At 36.0% G+C, this 18,600-nt stretch overlaps 1 protein-coding gene across 2 annotated transcripts in view; it reads right to left on the reverse strand.

Annotated features, from left to right (window-relative positions):
• Positions 1–18,600, reverse strand: part of LOC150108267 (uncharacterized) — a 709,268-nt gene that overhangs the window by 160,912 nt on the left and 529,756 nt on the right. The window contains exon 37 of one of the 2 annotated variants that reach the window (XR_016548127.1): positions 14,770–14,806. The exons of the other annotated variant lie outside the window; for it this stretch is intronic. The gene's annotated coding sequence lies outside the window, so the exon portion shown is untranslated. The remainder of the gene's footprint in view (positions 1–14,769; positions 14,807–18,600) is intronic. 2 annotated transcript variants of the gene reach the window in all.

Raw genomic sequence — 18,600 nt, forward strand, 5'->3', positions numbered from 1 at the left:
ATTTTAAATGTCAACCATTCTGAATGTTTATTATCTCAATTTCTACTTCAGTTTGGTTTATATCAAATAGCTCACTAATTTTATTTGAAATTTCTGTGATGTTCAAGTTTTCTTGAAATGGATTATTGATAAAAGATACAATCTGAATTTATTTCTTCCTCAACTAATTCTATTTCACGAATAAATTCTTTTAAATCATCGCGAAGCATTTCTTGATTTTGTTAATATTGTATTAAATATGGGAGATATCTAAATTCGTGGTCATTTAAATTTTTCTTTAATAAAAGTATTGTTGGAAAGTTTTTATTGAACTTAACATGCAATTAAATTTTTATTTCTGCCTTGTAACTCTAAATTTAAATTGCTTAATTTCATGTAACAACCATCTTTTATCACTCAATTGTGGATAAATATCTCCTTTTTCATCAAGAAAACTTTTTATATCATTAATTAATACAAGAAATCTTTCTAAAAATTGACTTCTGCTGAGCCAGCAAACATTATTGTACAACAGAAGTTCTCTATCATCATCTGCCTGTAACTTAAATAACTGCCATTGCAGGGCTTTTCATCGAACAGAATTTACAATTTTAAATGTAATATCCAAAACATCTTTTGTGTTTAGTCTTTTACTACACAGTACTGGTTGGTGAATAATACAGTGGTAAGTTAAAAAATCTGGATATTTGTCATCGTTTTTAAATAATGAAATGAAGCCTGATTTATTACCTATCATTGCAGGAGCACCATCAGTAGTAATAGATGCAAGTTTAAAAAGTGGAAGTTTGTGTTATTTCACAAATTCATCAAATGCCGAAAAAATGTCTTCTGCCCTTTCCTTCCCAATCATGGTATAATTTTCAAAAGTTCTTTGCTTGAATAATCTTGAAATATCATGCGAATAAATACCATTAACTGAGCAATATCAGTGAAGTCGTTTGATTCATCAAATTGTAATGAAAACCGCAACACACTGGTTAATGTCTGACATTAACCTGGCCTGGAAACTTTTCTCCGGCAATGTGAAACCTTGTCTGCGGCCTAGAAGTAGTCTCTCTGATAGCGACGTCTCGAACTGAGAAGCTTCTTTCTGGAAGTGGGAAACTCCTCTCTCAAGCAACGTGGATCGAGGCAGTCTCTCTGAAGTCGACTCTGGACCGGGCAGCCTCCTCTCTGACAGCAATTCTGGAACCAGGACCTCTGAGACCTCGCATGAAGTTTGGCAACATCGATAGAATCAGTATGAGTCTTTCATCTTAAGTTTCAAGTTCGGCATGCCTTTTGTTCTCCTCCGCTTTCTTTTGATTGTAAGTTGCCGGCCATCGGAAAGTTGTTTAAACTCTTTCTGAATGACTTCAGAGATATTTACACTTAGAGCCTGCAAGCCTTTCTCATACATACAAGTTTCAATGTACAGTTTCAGCGACAAAAACATTGCCTTTGTTTTTAACACTCTAACATATTCTTATTAAAGCAGTATATACAGTTAGCTTCAAAAGAGTTATTTACAAAAAACATCTAATACAAACTTTACTGAGACAAACAAAGTTTATTTTTTTTACAATATTCACATGGGACTTAACCTAAGTAAAAAATCGATGTAAAGTGCTTTGGAATATTTAATATTTAAGCTGCAATCGAGTTTTTACACTTTGCTTATAATCGTATTCACTCGGCGTACTGTTTGACTTCCACTGATCCAAATTAATTCATTTACCAGGACTTATAAAAAAATTACTGATTGACAATTGTAACGAAAAATAAATAAACAATAGCAATACACTTAAAGCGAATTAAAAATAATACAAAATAATGATAAATAAAATATTATGTTTTCAGTTTTAATTAAATCTTTAAGTAAGCAGGAATACACAAGAGATTGACCAAAAATCACTCTGTGATCGATGGGTTGAACACCCCTGGTGTATGGAAACAAGGAGAGTGAGTTTGTTTAATTTCCGAGAAATCAATATGTTAAGCAGCATGTGACTGAAGCAACTAGAGGCTTTAATTATTATTATTATTACCCAAAACCCCATGGAGTCAAAGATTCATCTAGGAGGTCCTTTTATCGTACACACAGCTCATCATACTGTGCTTTAAACACACTCAAATTCTCTGCAGACACCACACTCTCAGGCAAGACATTCCAATCATTCACAACTCTGCATGAAAAAAACCTGCTTCTCACTCCCCTACTCACACCCAGTACCGGCACTAGGGTCTTTGCCGCCCACATGCAATTTCTATCTAAGCTCCCCATAACTATCCGGACGTGTGTGTGGTTCTTTTACGATAATACGTGGTGTCCCAAAATTCACGCAAGAAGTAATTTTGATAGAAAACACAGGTTTTTAATTAAAAATTGTAATTTCTTATTGTTTCATAAAGTATACAGTATAGGGTTATGCATGGAATAGCATATCAGCTAAATGGCCTCCACTGCTTTGCTGGCACATACGCACTTTTTTGTCGAAATTTTCCATGACACTTTTGCATAAATGTCGCTGAATTTCGTTGATACAGCGCTCAATTTCCTCCTTCAAGGCGTGGGTGGTCATGGGCTTGTTGGCATAAACCTTAGACTTCAAAAAACCCCAAAGAAAAAAGTCCAACGGCGTTGTCACTTGATCTGGGCGGCCAATTCTGATCACCAAAACGGGAAAGTACACGACCAGGAAATGACTCATGCAGTAATTGAATTGTTTCTTGGGCTGTATGGCATGTGGCACCGTCTTGTTGAAACCACATGTCGTCCACATCCATATCTTGCAATTTAGGCACAAAAAACTGGATTATCATGTCGCGATAGCGAGCATAATTAACTGTTATTGCCTTACCAGCCACATTTTCGAAGAAGAATGGACCGATGATGCCTCCAGTCCAAAATCCTCACCAAACAGTGACACGTTGTGGATCCATTTGTTTCTCAACAATCACTCGTGGATTTTCTGAACCCCAAATGCGACAATTTGGTCAATTAACGAAGCCATCAAGATGAAAATGAGACCCTCGCTGAAGATGATTTTGTTCGAAAAATAAGCATCCACTTGTTGTTGTTCCATAATCCATTCAACGAACTCTCTTTGCTGTGTGTGGTCAGTAAGCTTCAGTTCTTGAATCAATTGAACTTTGTAAGCATAAAGATGCAAATCTTTCATGAGAATACGCTGTATAGAGCTTCTCGAAATGCCCAATTCAAGACCATGGTGCCGAATTGATGTTCCTGGACTCTCAGCAACACTCTCACGAACTGCTTCATTGTTTTCTGTTGAACGACTTGTTGAAGGACGGCCAAAGTGTATAAGATCACTAATTGATCCAGTTTTCTTGAATTTTTTAATTAATCTTTTCACAGTTGATGAAGTTAAATCACTATTCCGACCATATTTTGTACAAAAATTGCGAACTGTAGCTGCCAAACCTTCATTATTTTTAAAATATTGCTCAACAATGAAAATGCATTGTTCTTTCATGTAGCGCTCCATTTTTAATAACCCTGAACTGTCAGCTGTCACATTGTCTTTTTTTCCTCGTTGGCAACACTTTACTGCACAAATGGCGCTAAATTTAAATCTTGTGTGAATTTTGGGACATCCTATAAAAATTTAAATTATTCGAAATTTCTTAAATAAATTTTGACAGAACAGCCACCCGTTGGTTCACTAAATGTAACGAACAAGGGTGTTGACTAGGCCAGATAATCGTTAAAAACCCAAATATTCAAAAAATTCTCAAAAGTTAAAGCAAATTTTGATAAAGCCACTTCACTTTAATCATTGAATATAATGATACAGGGATTATAGCCTTCTCACTGACCCAAATCGCTAACAAAATTAAAATGAATTTTAATTAAAGTTAAAATGTATTTGTATTAAAGTTTAAAAAATGTTTGCATTTTACAAATTACTAAATTCTCAGTAACTTGTAAAAATTTTTAATAATTTTTATAAGTGGAACTATCTTTTAGGAAAATAAAAGAAACTCAAGATAGATGAGAAAATAAGAAAAGAATTCAGCACTAATTAGAACATTTAATATAAGTATTCGAAAAATAAAATCTTCACAGAATAACAGAAAATAAATTAAATTACATAAATATACTTGAAAATTTATTATTAAAATGTTAGGGTTTTTGATTTCATATTCACAAAATTAGAAATAATAGTCTTAAGGTCTAATTCTGCACATATATCATTTTCAATAACTATTAATGCCAAACTAACAAGCCTTTTTTTGTGACATACTTGTTCTTAAGTAGGTTTTAATCAATTTTCAACTTGGAAAAGGAATGTTATCCGCTCGCTACACTAACAGGTAAGGTTAATAGTATTCTTAAAGCAATTGAAAAGTTAGGGAAAGATAAATTATTGGACAGAATAAAATTAAGACTATCGAAACAGATTTGAATATTTAAATTATCCTTCTGAAAAATATTCCAGCAAGCACATAACTCATCATACAGTCCTATTGAATTTAAGTGTTTATTCTCACCGTCCTTCAAGAGAATCTCTAAATCGTCACAATTTTTTCATAAATCTTCGTTGGTAATTTGTAGTAATCTATACAAGAAATTGAAATTATCATAATATATTTTTAGTTGTCCAAAACGTTCTATTAATGAACACATTGCAACGTCTATAAGCATATAAAACACATTCACTCTAATTTATCTTCTGGCGATTGTGGCTTTTCGTAACGATGTTTGTAGTCAAATTGCTGTGTCTTTTTTCGTCGTCGAACTTCAGTACCAGCTTTAAATTCTTGTTCTTCATCCACCTCTTCACTCAATTCTTTTGGCGTTTTTAGAACTTCTTTAAAATTTGTATTTGATCGATACTCTTATTATTATTATTATTATTACTACCACCCCAAGACCTCATTAAGTCAAAGACTCATCTGGGAGGTCCTTTTATCACACACACACAGCTCATCATACTGTGTTTTAAACACATTCAAACTCTTTGCAGACACCACATTCTCAGGAAGGCATTCCAATCATTCAACTCTGCACGAAAAAAACCTGCCGCTCACTCCCCTACTCACGCCCTCTTCATACAGTTTCCAGGGATGACCTCTGGTTCTCCCGTGATCTCCCACTATTCGCTGTAAACCTTCTCCAGCATTTATCCTATAACAACCCCTTACCAACTTGTAGGTCTCTATCATATCTCCCCTCTTCCTCCTGTCCACCAGACTCTGCAAATTACATCTTCTCAATCTTTCCTCAAGTATTCTTACTCTTGTAAGAATATTTATAAGTTTTCGATAGATTCCAAAGGAAGCGTAATGTTCATTTTTTTGTCTTCAAGCATTTTACTCACAGGGTTTATTCTGTTAAACAATGCCAAGTTATAAGAGAGCAAATAAATTTGTAGTCCTTTATTTTAAGCACATAATCTTTGTGCTTCATGCTGAGTTTATTAAAATATTCATTTAAAATTTCAAAAAGTGCATCGTAAATTTCTCCTAACTGATATCGCAGTGGATGGGTTGCATTAATTTTACTTTCTCATCATGTTTCTGATGACTGTTTTAATGTTAGATTTTTTACGAACTTTAAAAGGATTGACCAACATTTGTAAGAGAATGAAAAGAAATTGTATATTTCTTGAATAATTGCAAAGAAACTAATTGTATCTGCATTCACTTTGGCTGCATCGTTAATAATTAAATTTAGAGTATGTGCAGCACATGGCACGTAAAAAGCTCAAGGATTTTTGTTGAAAACCAAATTTTGGTGCCATATTTTTTCCCTTTCATATTTGCTCCATTGTCATACCCTTGACCTCACGTGTTCAATGGGTATGTTCCATTTTTCCAGTTGTTCCATTATTGTTGCACATAAACCACGTCCAGTGGAATCTGATATATTTGCAAAACCTAAACATTTTCCCTGATCTTGCCAATTCCATTGTTACAGGAAACAAAGTGAATAATAATGGTCATTTGTTCTGTTTTACTTGCATCAGGAGTGCAGTCTAAAATTATGGAATAATATTCAGATTTTCGAATAGATAATAAAATTGTATCCCTGATTGCGTTACTTAAAGTTTCCAATATTTCATTTTGACTGTCTTTATTGTTTTGTTGTAGGGCCTTTTCAACATGATTTTCCATAACGGGATCAAACATAGCAAACAGTTCGACTAATTTTAAAAAATTGCCGTTATTTCTTTCATATAATTTATCAGGTGATCTGCGAAAAGCTAAATTTTGGCTACCAAGGAATTTTCTCATTCACTCATCTAATGTTTCTTTTCCATTTCATACATGCTTTGAGTCTGGCAATCAATAGTAGTTTTGTTTTTTAAATTTTTATCAAGTTCCTTCCATTTTAAGAAATTTTTCATGTGAGTTAAACTAGTCTCATGTCTATCCAATCGTTATAACCTTCTACAAGACTACTTAATTCAGCAGGTGCAAAAAGTTTGCAACAAAAGCAAAAAACAGAATTTAAAGTTTCGGAATAAATGAGTCATGTTCTTGGCATGAGCTGTCCATTTTCAATTGTTCTATTATAATACGTCTCGTCATATTTAAGACCATATGTATCTCTAGGATATATTATAATTTTCTTTTGAATAGACCCCCCATTTCAATTAAAACAACTCGTAATTTTTTGTCAATATTTCCCCATTCACCTGGATTTTCTAAATTTACAGAGACTAACAATTTGTTAGTTTTGTTGTCAACTACAACTAAATCTTCTCCTAACTGTTTTTAACTTAAATCATGCGTCTTGTTATCTTGTTTAATAGTTGCAATAGTACTTTCATGCAAACTGGATGATGTGCATGGTTTGTCAACTCTGATTTCTGATGTATCGAGTTGGTTACAATCTGCAGCAGAATATTTTAACAAATTTGTTAAGAGTCGCAGTTTGTTTCTTAACATCTGCTTCTTTTGCAACATGATGCTTATGATTTTGTGCACTGGATAACATTTTTAAAATTTTTGATTCCATTTCTATTTTATACCCACAAGAAATGATTACACAACACAACATAGAGATGAAATAATAGTCCGCACTGTGCTACTGTCAGTAGCCTACTGAGATTATTATTATTATTATTTCAGGCGACTCCAGGGAGTCTTTAGACTCATCGAGGGAGGCCCAAAACATTATGTCCATACAACTATACGACATTCTCACAGTATCTATCATTCCTTGCCTTGAACTCGCTCATCATCATAGCACCCACAACAGTCTCTGGCAGCTTATTCCACTCATTTACCACTCTAAAAATAAAGAACCCAGCTCTAACACCCCTGTTAACGACACTCTTGCCCAGCTTCCATAGGTGTTCCCTAGTTCTCCCACCACCAGTCTTGATCTCAAAAATATCCTCTGAATTAATCCTATAGAATCCTTTTAGCAATTTGAATGTCTCAATCATATCTCCCCTTTTCCGCCTATCAACTAGTTTCTGCAACCCACAAATATTCGACCTGTTCTCATATGGTTCATTCCATAGACCTGCTATCATCTTAGTCACTTGCCTCTGGATACTCTCCACCTACTCCCCATCAAAAAGGAACCAAGGTGACCAAATCTGGGCACAGTAGTCGAGATGAGGTCTTATCAAGGCTCGGTACAGAGGTACAATAACTTGCTTGTCTCTGCTCCTCAAGGTATTTTTCAACAACCAAGTGAGTTGATGAGCTGATTTAGCTACTTTTGCAATGTGCCCCCTAAACTTCATTTCCCTATCCACCAACACTCCCAAGTCCCTGGCCTCATCAATCTCTTGGAGTATAGTTCCACCAATGTGGTATACTGCTGCTAATCTTTTCACCCCAAAATGCATAACCTTACATTTTGTCACATTAAATTGACATCCATTCTCCTTAGCCCAGAACTCCAATCTATCCAAGTCATCCTGCAAGATTTTGACATCTTCTGCATTCACTATTGCCCTACCCAACTTTGCATCATCAGCGAACAAATGAACTGTTCCACTTAGATCTTTCCCTATATCATTAATGAACAGATTAAACAGCAGTGGTCCAAGAACAGTAAACTGCAGCAAACCACTAGTCACACACCGTCTTTTGAACTCTACTCTTGAATAAACTACTCTTTGATATCTCTCCATCAACCACCCACCTATCCATCTCACCAACCCTATATCCATTCCCATATGTTGTAGTTTATGGATTAGAATTCCATGTGGTATCCTGTCAAATGCCTTTGCCAATCCCTCAGATCATGCCTCAGTAACTTGAGCAAGTTACTGAGGCATGATCTGAGGCGAGATGCATACCATATGAGTGGTTTACCAAGCAACAAATGTTTTGCACGAAAATTCGTTTCTGCGCATGTTCACCATTTCACTTTAGATAGACTGCAGTACACACAACATTCTGCAGGCAAGCGTCTGCTCTCGCTGCAAAATTGTAACCAGCCGGCTGATCAAAGAGGTGGCAGTATACAATTTTTTAAAATTTTTATTCAGTGTATCTGGCCTTATTTATTTTAATATTGATCATTCTAAGAATTTTTTGTTTTTATGATAAAAATTTTGTTTCTTAAAAATGAACTTACGAACCATGCCCCATTGGTGGCACCCCTTCGAAGTGGCGCCCGCATCCACCGGCCCTGCTCACACCCTCTTTATAGTTTCCAGGGATGACCTCTGGTTCTCCCCCTGATCTCCCACTATTTTCTGTAGAACCTCTCCGGCATTGATCCTATAACAACCCCCCTAATAACTTGTAGGTCTCTATCATATCTCCCCCTCTGCCTCCTGTCCACCAGATGTTTTGTTTTTGTTGATAACTTCACAGGATGTAATTGTAATGACGTGTTGACACTGCCACCAGTTGGTGAGAGTGATCATGAGATACTTGTTTGGGAAGTGGTGAAACCTGGATATTACCTTGATGAACCAGTGTATCATTCAGGATTTTTCCATGAAAACAGGTCACAAAGATGCCTCCAACGATCTCAATCTTGAGCCTCTGTCTTTTATGTTATACCCATAGATTTAACTAATGGGTCTTCCCATGCTGTAAGTGGTCTTCTTGGTTTTCTTTATTCTTGGTTGCCAGCTGAGTATTCTAGTTGTCATGTGTTATCCCTGAGTCTGGCTATGCCACCTGCTCATCTCATTTTGCTTTCATATACTGCAGTTACCACATCTTTTATGCCTGATCTCTTAGTTCTGTATTCTGTTGTGCTACTGTATAAGGCACTGGTCAGATCACATTTGGACTATTGTGCTTAAATTTGGTCACTGGTTCTCACTTTGATGTTGAAACATTGGAGAGGGTCCAGAGAAGAGTGACCATAACAATATCAGAAATGGCTATGGAGAGAGGTTGAAGAAATGTGGATTGCAGAGTTTGGTGAATAGGAGGAATAGAGATGATTGATATGATAGAGACATTTAAGTTGGTGATGGGGGGGGGTTGTGTTGGATTAATCCAGATTGGATTATATAAAAGAATAGAAGGCAAGAGAGGGAAAATCAGAGGCCACCCCTGGAAGTTATTTAAAGTGTGGTGAAGAAGAAGAGTGTGAGGAGTAGATTTTTTACATGGAGAATTGTCAGTGAATGGAATGCATTACCAGAATGTGTTCTTGATGCAAGGAGTGTTAAGGATTTTAAGATTCAGTATGATAAATATGTTGTCAATTGAATGAACCTCAATGAGTTTACCGTCTCCGTGGAGGGTGCAACAACAATAATAATTTACTGATCTTGCTACACCACAAATTATTATTATTATTATTATTTGACACCTCCAGGGAGTCCAAAGACTAATTGAGGGAGGGTACATCCTCTACAACTCAGTCTCCACCACTCATTCCACCAACTACAACTAACCACAACAACACTAACGGCATCTACCGCCCACCATCATGCGGGATGCAAAACCCGAGTTTGTGGAAGAAAAAATTGTTACCTCCGTATGAGGTTGGCTAACTCACCTTTAATGAAAAAGTACATATAAAGAATCCTTTAATCATGAAAAGAATCAAACTCAGGCCTTTTCCAATGGAAGGGTGCAATATATTGGGTGTCGCACTTATTTGATCGTCGGCTTGTCGAGAGCTCCTGAAAAGATTAGAAGTATTTTGTGTTAACTTGAATTTTAAGTAGTATTGTTTGCTTTTTGTTTCTTGGTGTGTCTGTGCAATTTTTGTGTGTTTTCTGTTATATTAAGTATTATTTTTAAGATAAGATAGCGTACATATGGCACCGATAAAGAAAAAAATGGCGGCCAGGTCGCCATGTTTGTTTAAGAGTTTTGATGTAAACGAATTTATGTAATGTGATGTCTGTGAGATGTATGCTTTTGCTAAGAGCGGTGGGAGTCTGGTTAGAGGGTGATAGTGGAATTAATATGTGCAGAAAGTGTAAGGAGAATGAGGACCTCAAGCGTGTTTCGCGTGGCAAGAGAGATATCGTTAACGATAGTCAGAATGTAGAAAATTGCGGTGTGATAGAGAATTGCATGGTAGTGGCAGATAGGTGTGAGAGCGTTGTTGAAAGTGTAAATGAAGGTAGAAATACAGAACGAATGGATGATTTGATTGATCATGAAAATGGTGAGATAAATGCGAGTAGTGAAATTGCGCGTTTGAACGGTGCGATACAAAGAGCGAAAAGGCAACTGGAATGTATGGAAAAATATGTGCTGAATGTACCGACTAATAACCAGCATAAGTCTGTGACGACAAATAATAGAATGTTCGTAAACGTCAATAAAATGAAGGAGCGAGTACTGTATGGGGATTCGCTATTAAGAGGTGTGATAGTCGAGAGTTTGACGAAGTCGTACCAGCCGGGTGCAAACATAAAGGACGTCGGCGAATCTATTCGAGTGCAAAAACAGAGGATGAAAGAGATGATAATTGTGGCAGGAACAAATGATTTGAAAGAGGACAAAATGGAAATGATAGAGGATGTGAAGGAATTATTTGAGGTAGCAAAAGAGAAGAGTGAGAGAGTTAGGATAGTGAGTATTTTACCGCGGTATGACAGTGAAGTGTTTAGAAGGAAGGCCATAATTGCCAATGACTTTATGCGTGGATTATGCGTGGAGAGTGGTGCGGAATTTGTGGATGTGTGTGTAATGAGTTCGATGGGCGAAAGGACTTATATAAGATGGATGGGTTACACTTGAATGGAGTTGGTGTACGGAGGCTTGAAAAAGTGTTGATGAATGATGTGAAAGTGGATGTACAGACTCAGGGAAACTAGATTTATTAAGGGGGGGGTGGATATGTGGACTTTAGGGAGGCAGTTGAGTGTATGAATGAGTATATTATGCCTGAGCGAGTACAAAGGATAACAAATCAGAATGGGATAGTTAGTATAAGGCATCAAAGTAGGGATGGGACAAATGGGCTTCTGCAATTCATGTACACTAATGCCAGGAGTATTAGGAACAAGAAGGAAGAGTTTTTGGCCTTGGTTGGCACTTCAAGACCACAGGTTGTTGGTATTAGTGAAACATGGCTGACAGAAGATGATAAAGCTAGTGGGATTGAATGCGACGGGTATAGCGTGTTCAGGAGTGACAGGGTGAATAAAAAGGGGGGAGGAGTGTTATTGATGATAGCTAATGAGTTGCAGCCAAGGAGTATAGAAGTTGAACTGCAGGATAGAGAAAAGATCACATTTGAGGCTGTTTGGTGTGAGATAGAATCTAGCAGAACAAAATATGCAATTGGGTGCTGCTATAGACCAGGTGATGGAATCGATGGTGGGGATAGTATGTATAGGCAAATAGAAGAAATGAATGGAAGAAGGGTAATCATTATGGGCGATTTCAATTATGGTAACATTGACTGGAAAGAGGAGAAGGCACATGGGAGGAAGGAATTGGATTTTATGCAGTTATTAAGGGACAACTATCTGCGGCAGCATGTAGTGGAAAATACCAAGGGGCAGAGAGTGCTTGACCTAGTAATTGCAACGGAGAATGTGGCTGTAATGAACATGACCATGTTGTACCAATTGGTGAGAGTGACCATAAGGTCATGACTTGGAAGGTGGCTAAAGGAGTGGAATTTACAATTAAGACAAGGCTGGTACGTATGACAAGCTTAGGTGTGTGTGCTTGGTTCAGTGCCATGGCATGTAAAACTGCAAGGGCTGGATGTTGATAGTGCATGGGAGGTGGTTAAGAAGTGTTTGCAGGAGGCAATGGTTGACTGTATACCAAGAGTCCGAATAATAAATCAAGTAGGGGTTAAATGGATGAATAACACTATTAAGCTTGAGCTGCAAAAAAATAAACAATTGTGGAGGGAATTTAAGGAGAAAGGTGACCAGCAGGCTCAGGAACAGTATAAAGCTCAGGCCAGGATGGTAACAAGGGTGGTAAGAAAAGCAAAAGCGGATTACGAAAGAAAATTGGCCATGCAGGCTAAAGAGAATCCCAAACAGTTTTTTCAATATGTTGCAAGTAAAAGGAAAAATGTTCATGGTAGAATGATCTTAAAAAATGCTGAGGGTAGGGAGGTAACCGAATCAGTCGATATAGTGGAATTACTGAGCGAGCACTTTGCAAGAGTATATCATCCAGGTGGTGACATTGCAGGAATGGAAGAACCAACAGCTTATACTGGAATTGTGATGAAGGAAGTAGAGGTAACTAGTCTATTACAGAACCTCAATGTCAATACATCTGTGGGATTGGATGGTATACCAGCTCGTGTCGTATGTGAAGTGGCTAAAGAATTGTCAGTGCCCTTGACCATTTTGTTTAATTTGAGCCTTGGGTCGGGGTTAGTCCCAAGGGGGTGGAAAGAGGGGAAAATAGTTCCGCTGCATAAAGGTGGTTCCAAGGCTGCTGTTGAAAATTACCGGCCAATCAGCATAACAGGAATCATTATCAAGGTCTTGGAGAAAATAGTCAAGAGGAAATTACAAGATTGGATAGAAGAAAATGGGTTACCATATCAGGGACAGCATGGTTTTGTGAAGGGTAGGTCATGCCTCAGTAACTAGCTCACGTATTATAACACAGTGACGGCTGAACTGGATAAGGGTAATGGGTTTACAGTGATTCTACTGGACCTTGCTAAGTCCTTTGACAGGATACCACATGGAATTCTAATCAGTAAATTGCAGCATATGGAGATGGATATAGGGTTGGTGAGATGGATAGGAGGGTGGTTGACAGAGAGATATCAGAGAGTGGTTTATTCAGGAGTAGAATCCACAAGACGACCTGTGACTAGTGGTGTGCCACAAGGATCTGTTCTTGGACCACTGCTGTTTAATTTGTTCATTAATGATATAGGAAAGGATCGGAGAGGAACAGTTCATTTGTTTGCAGATGATGCAAAGTTGGGTAGGGCAATAGTGAATGCAGATGACGTCAAAATTTTGCAAGATGATTTGGATAGATTGGAGTATTATGTAACTTTTATTATGTAATTCATATTATGTAACTATAATATGAATTAATAAATTCAAAAAAGTTCTGTTATTCCTTAGATGACCTATGTATGTGTTCATAAACCATTCTGAAATTGGTTCAAATTCATTGGATAAATGATTCTCGAGTTCAGAAATAGCGTAAATAATATCTTGTTTTGGAATGAAGGCAAGCGAAGTGATAATTTTTGAATTTAAAGCGAATTGCGCATCAGAATTATATCTGGTTAAAAGACTGCATGAAGCTAAATGCTTACGAAGATTTTGTACGAGATGAAAAAAAGCTACCATTTATGTTAGCTTGTGTAAATACTATACGTAACGCTTGATGAATGGCAAATTCATAATCAACATTTATATTTTCGGGATCAAGTAATGGCCACATTTCATGTATCATATAAAATAATTTTGTGTATGTTTTAATATCTTATTAGGTAATAAACAATATAAAAACAGAGAAAACAGGACCTCCATCCTTTCTAGCCAAAATAACAAAAATTTGAACAAAAAGAGGGAGAGAAAGTGAAAATGTGCCATCCATAAATAATTTATTCATGCTTTGGCACCACACTGCATGGCTTTCATGACCAAAAATTAATATTTTCATGGGGTCGACCTGTTCTGATCCAGAATCAGCCAATAAAAAACGTTCAAATTGTGATAGACTGAATTCATAATTTAAGTATTTTTCAGGAATAATTATTGTTTCCATAAAATGAGGATTAATTGGGACTTTTAAATTTTTTAATCTTCTTCTTTGAATATTTCTGCACAGACTGCTATGATTTGAAAGCATTCCTTCTACTGCAGAAGAAACATTTTGTAGAACTTGAGTTCTGATTTGTGATGGGTTGCTCATTGTCGTATCCGCTAATTTTTTGGCTGTTGTACTAACTTCTGGTATTATTACTCTGGCTGCATTTCTAGAACAGACACTTGTTAAGATTCTACCTTTGCATCCTTTGTTTTTATTTTCATATCATCAAAATTGAATTGAACCTTTCTTATCAATCTTGTCTTTAACATAAAGATACCCATTCCAAGCATATTTTTCCTTGTCTCTTTGACTTAATATTCTTGAATTATCCATTTCTGAAGAATAGAAACAAGAAATATAAATATAAAAATAAAATTTTAAAAAGTTTTCACTATTGCTATAATTAAGAATTTTTCAGTACTATTTGAAAAATAGTATTGAAAAAATTCTTAATTATATCAATAGTGAAATATTTCTATACTTCTATATAATTGTACTTATCAATTTGTTTCATTTGAGAGATAATCAAGAGTTTGAAATTTATTTAAATTAATTTAGATGTCAGGTGTAAAATTTAGTATACGATTAAGATTATAAATTTTGAATACATACCTTTTATTTACTTAAACTTGTTCTTTGCACGTGGTAACTGTAACGTTGACACAAATATCGGAAACGATGTAATAAACAAACAAACAACTAGTCATACTGTTTAATAGAAGTCAAAATATCTTGCGAATGCGTATTAAACTAAATAACTGCACACAAAACGCCCAAATGATAAATTTCCAAACACGAGACCTTACGCAGTGAAGCTCAGAAATACTTCTTCAGACAATAAAAATAAATGTAAAAAAAAATGAATTATGTTTATACCATAATTCTATGGGAAATTTCAATATAACTTAAATACAATTCATAATTCTACACAATAAAAATAAACTTAAATAAACTTAATTATAAGCATGATTTTTCAATTTTTTTGTTTATACTGTTCTTTTAACTCATTTTTACCTGGTAATAGATCAACAGAATAGAATTGCATATTTCATCTTTTATTCCGTCGCCCACTTGGCCATCACCCAGTTGACTGTTGGTCAGTTGCCATCGTCCAGTTGACCGTGTTCCTTCTGTATTAAGTATTGAAGGGAAAATTTAGGGACACTATCTCCAAATGTGAAACTATTTGATAGTTGGGTGGATTAGTGATTTGAATAAGGTTAAGCTGTTCAGAGGTGAAGTGTTAAGCAAAAGATCCTAGTTTCTTGGAAGCTGATGAGGAGGCAGTGGTTGTGCATGTGTTTATACCAGGAGAGCTTTGATGTCAGTGTAATTCCAAAAAGTGAAATCTCATCTTATTTATAAATATGAGTGATAAAGTTAATATTGGAATAAAATGGTTCTTTTTTTTTTTTTTTTGTAAATAAAGAAATTAATAAAGAAAGAGTCATACGGCTTCATTTTGACAATGTAATATGTATAGAAATAGTGGATATTAATGATTCCACATTATTTTAAAGCTGAATGTATGTAGAATCTTTCATAAGTTTCATAATTTTGACCAGAGAGCTTACGAGAATATAATCCTTGGTATCAGAGTTGCCTTAGCTTGAGCTACTTAAAAGAACATGAATTCTGCACAAGTCGCCATATTGTTTTTGCCTTTTATTAGTACATTTGATAAAGGTTTGACTATCCTGACATCTGTTTCAAATTGATTGGTTCTCTTCAGAGTCTAGGCAGAAACCTTAAGAGAACAAAAACTCCCAATCAATACTAAAACAATCCAATGTCAGAGACTTGAATTTTTCATAAGTGAACTCTCAATCAGTGTGTAAAGATAATTAATAAAGAAAGAGCCCATACAGCTTCCTTTTGGTGATGTAAATTATATAGAAATAATGGATATTAAAGAATCAACATTATTTCAAAGTCAAATGTATATAAAAACTGTGAATGTTTTGTAATTTTAAACCACAGAGCTTATGAATGCCTTAGCTTGGCTTGCACTACTTAAATGAATGTGACCACTGCCCAAGCATCCATAATGCAGGGGGAGGGGGTCCTGAAAAGTTGTGATAATCACCATGAAGGAATTGAGGTAGAACCATGTTCCAGGTGTTTATCAGAACTTGTCAGTTCCTTCCCTCCCTCGTATATTAGCCTTTTATTAGTGCTTGGGCAGTGTCTGTCTTCTTCTAAGTAGTGTAAGTTAAGGCACCTCTGATGCCAATGAAACACCAGATCTGGTGTTTATGTCAGACCCAGTCAAACGCTTTGGATATATTCCATGTGACCACTTGAGATTTACCAAACTCTGACAATGGTATTTGTGATAAGTGATGTGAGCAGATCTCTTGTTAATTGGCAGCAGCAGAAGGTATCTTTAGAGGTGGGTACTGATGTTTTCCCTCCATTACTTTAGAGAGGATTGAGGTGAGAGAAATTGGGCAATAGTTTGGTGGTAGTGATTTGTTGCCCTTCTTTGGAATGGGTTGAACAGACGTCAGTTTTCCATGCTGTGGAGAATATATACTAGTGAAATCAGAAAACATAAACAGGCAACACAGAATAAGAGTCAGTTCTAGTACACAAACCCTCAGGCCTAGGAGACTAAAATGTCTAATTTGGAACTTTTCTAATCTCTTTCTGGAGAAAAGGCAGGGGAAGCATTGGGTAGTGAGCATTTTGGGGAATATTTACCAAGCCAATTATGCCTGCACTAGAGGAAAAGTATGAAGCCAGTTGATTGGTTTTTTCTGTGGGTGATGATGATGCAATACAGTTAATAATTACCCAAGACAACATGTAATGGAGGAGACTTGGGATTCAAGAGTACTGAAATTTATGGTAGCATTTGAGAACATGGCAATAACCAATATTGCCTTTGAGAGAGGCCTCCAAATCACTATTGAAATAATTTTCCTATTTAATATTTCTATTTTCACTAGATGGCTGTTGATGTGTTTGAAGACTGTTATACCATACCTGAGTAGCGATTCACAAATACCATGATATAGGAGTTTTTTTTAGGTATATGGAATCATGTCTTTTACTTGGAAAAGTTTTGTTGCAATGATGAGAAATTTAGTATGTAGGTATTCTATATGTCTTGTCCATTTACAGTGGCAATCATGTAAAGGCCAAGGTATTTGCATGTGTTATGGGTGTGATTTCAGGAAACTGGAAGCTATTTTTGTTCTTAATGCGATTTCTGTTCTTAATGGTAGTGGCCCTTCCCTTAATGCATAGCATTATACATGTCCGCAAGGAGATGTGTTTTGCATTATGGGAGATACTGAGACAAGGAGTGATGACAGCTTGGTCTACCTTTGCCATGAGTTGCCACAGTCCTGAAGATACTTCAGGTGCACTTGGTTACACTTGGATAAAGGATTAAACTAAATTTATTATAGTCTAACCAAGTGGGGGAAAAAAACTTCAAATTTATAAATAAAACAATATACTTTTCCTTTTGTGGGAGAATAAATAAGCTAATCTCAAAGTTGAGTTTCTCCATTCGACAACCATCACAAAAACATTGCCAGTGTTAAATAGCTGGTTTCTTTATCTGAGTTGTTGCTTCCTACTATATATATTCTCGGTCTGACTAAAGCTGCACTGATTATTTTGGCATTAGGATGGACCTTTTTGAACCAAGTACTCCTGTAAGATGTGATTTGCCATTGGCCATAGTCCGGGATCTAAACTCTTATAATTGTCATTATTTGTACTTACGTTTGCTGTAGCACCAGCGAAGGTTGTTTTTTCACACAACCTCTGCTGGTGGTTGTATGAAAAAAGAGAAATTGCTGGAGATTCCATATTTTCCCTTTCCATACGCACTTCATTCTCCCCAATAACTTCACTTTCACTGCTCTTAAAAAATGTTGTTAGTTTTGGAAGTTTTTGAATAGCCTTTGCCTGTTCTTTCATTTTCTTTCGTTTGGCACAACCACTTTCGTAAAGTTTCATATTGAGGGGAAGTGTGTTCTCCTAATATCCCTATGACTCACCTATAACTTTTAACTATTTTCAAACTAGACCAAGACAATAACACAATATACTTATCTACTAGTTTAAACTTGTAAAGCAGAAAGCTGAACCTGAACTGCTATGTATATATTACGGTTGGTACTGAACAATCACCTGCAGGTGAGAGAAATTGGGCAATAGTTTGGTGGTAGTGATTTGTTACCCTTCTTTGGAATGGGTTGAACAGACGTCAGTTTTCCATGCTGTGGAGAATATATACTAGTGAAATCAGAAAACATAAACAGGCAACACAGAATAAGAGTCAGTTCTAGTACACAAACCCTCAGGACTAGGAGACTTAAATGTCTAATTTGGAATTTTACTAATCTCTTTCTGGAGAAAAGACAGGGGAAGCATTGGGTAGTGAGCATTTTGGGGAATATTTACCAGGCCAATTATGAGAAGATT

This window comes from Typopeltis vanoorti, chromosome 3, assembly GCF_054136105.1.
Source record: "Typopeltis vanoorti isolate ZY-2024b chromosome 3, IOZ_Tvanoo_1.0, whole genome shotgun sequence".
Taxonomy (NCBI): Eukaryota; Metazoa; Arthropoda; class Arachnida; order Uropygi; family Thelyphonidae; genus Typopeltis; species Typopeltis vanoorti.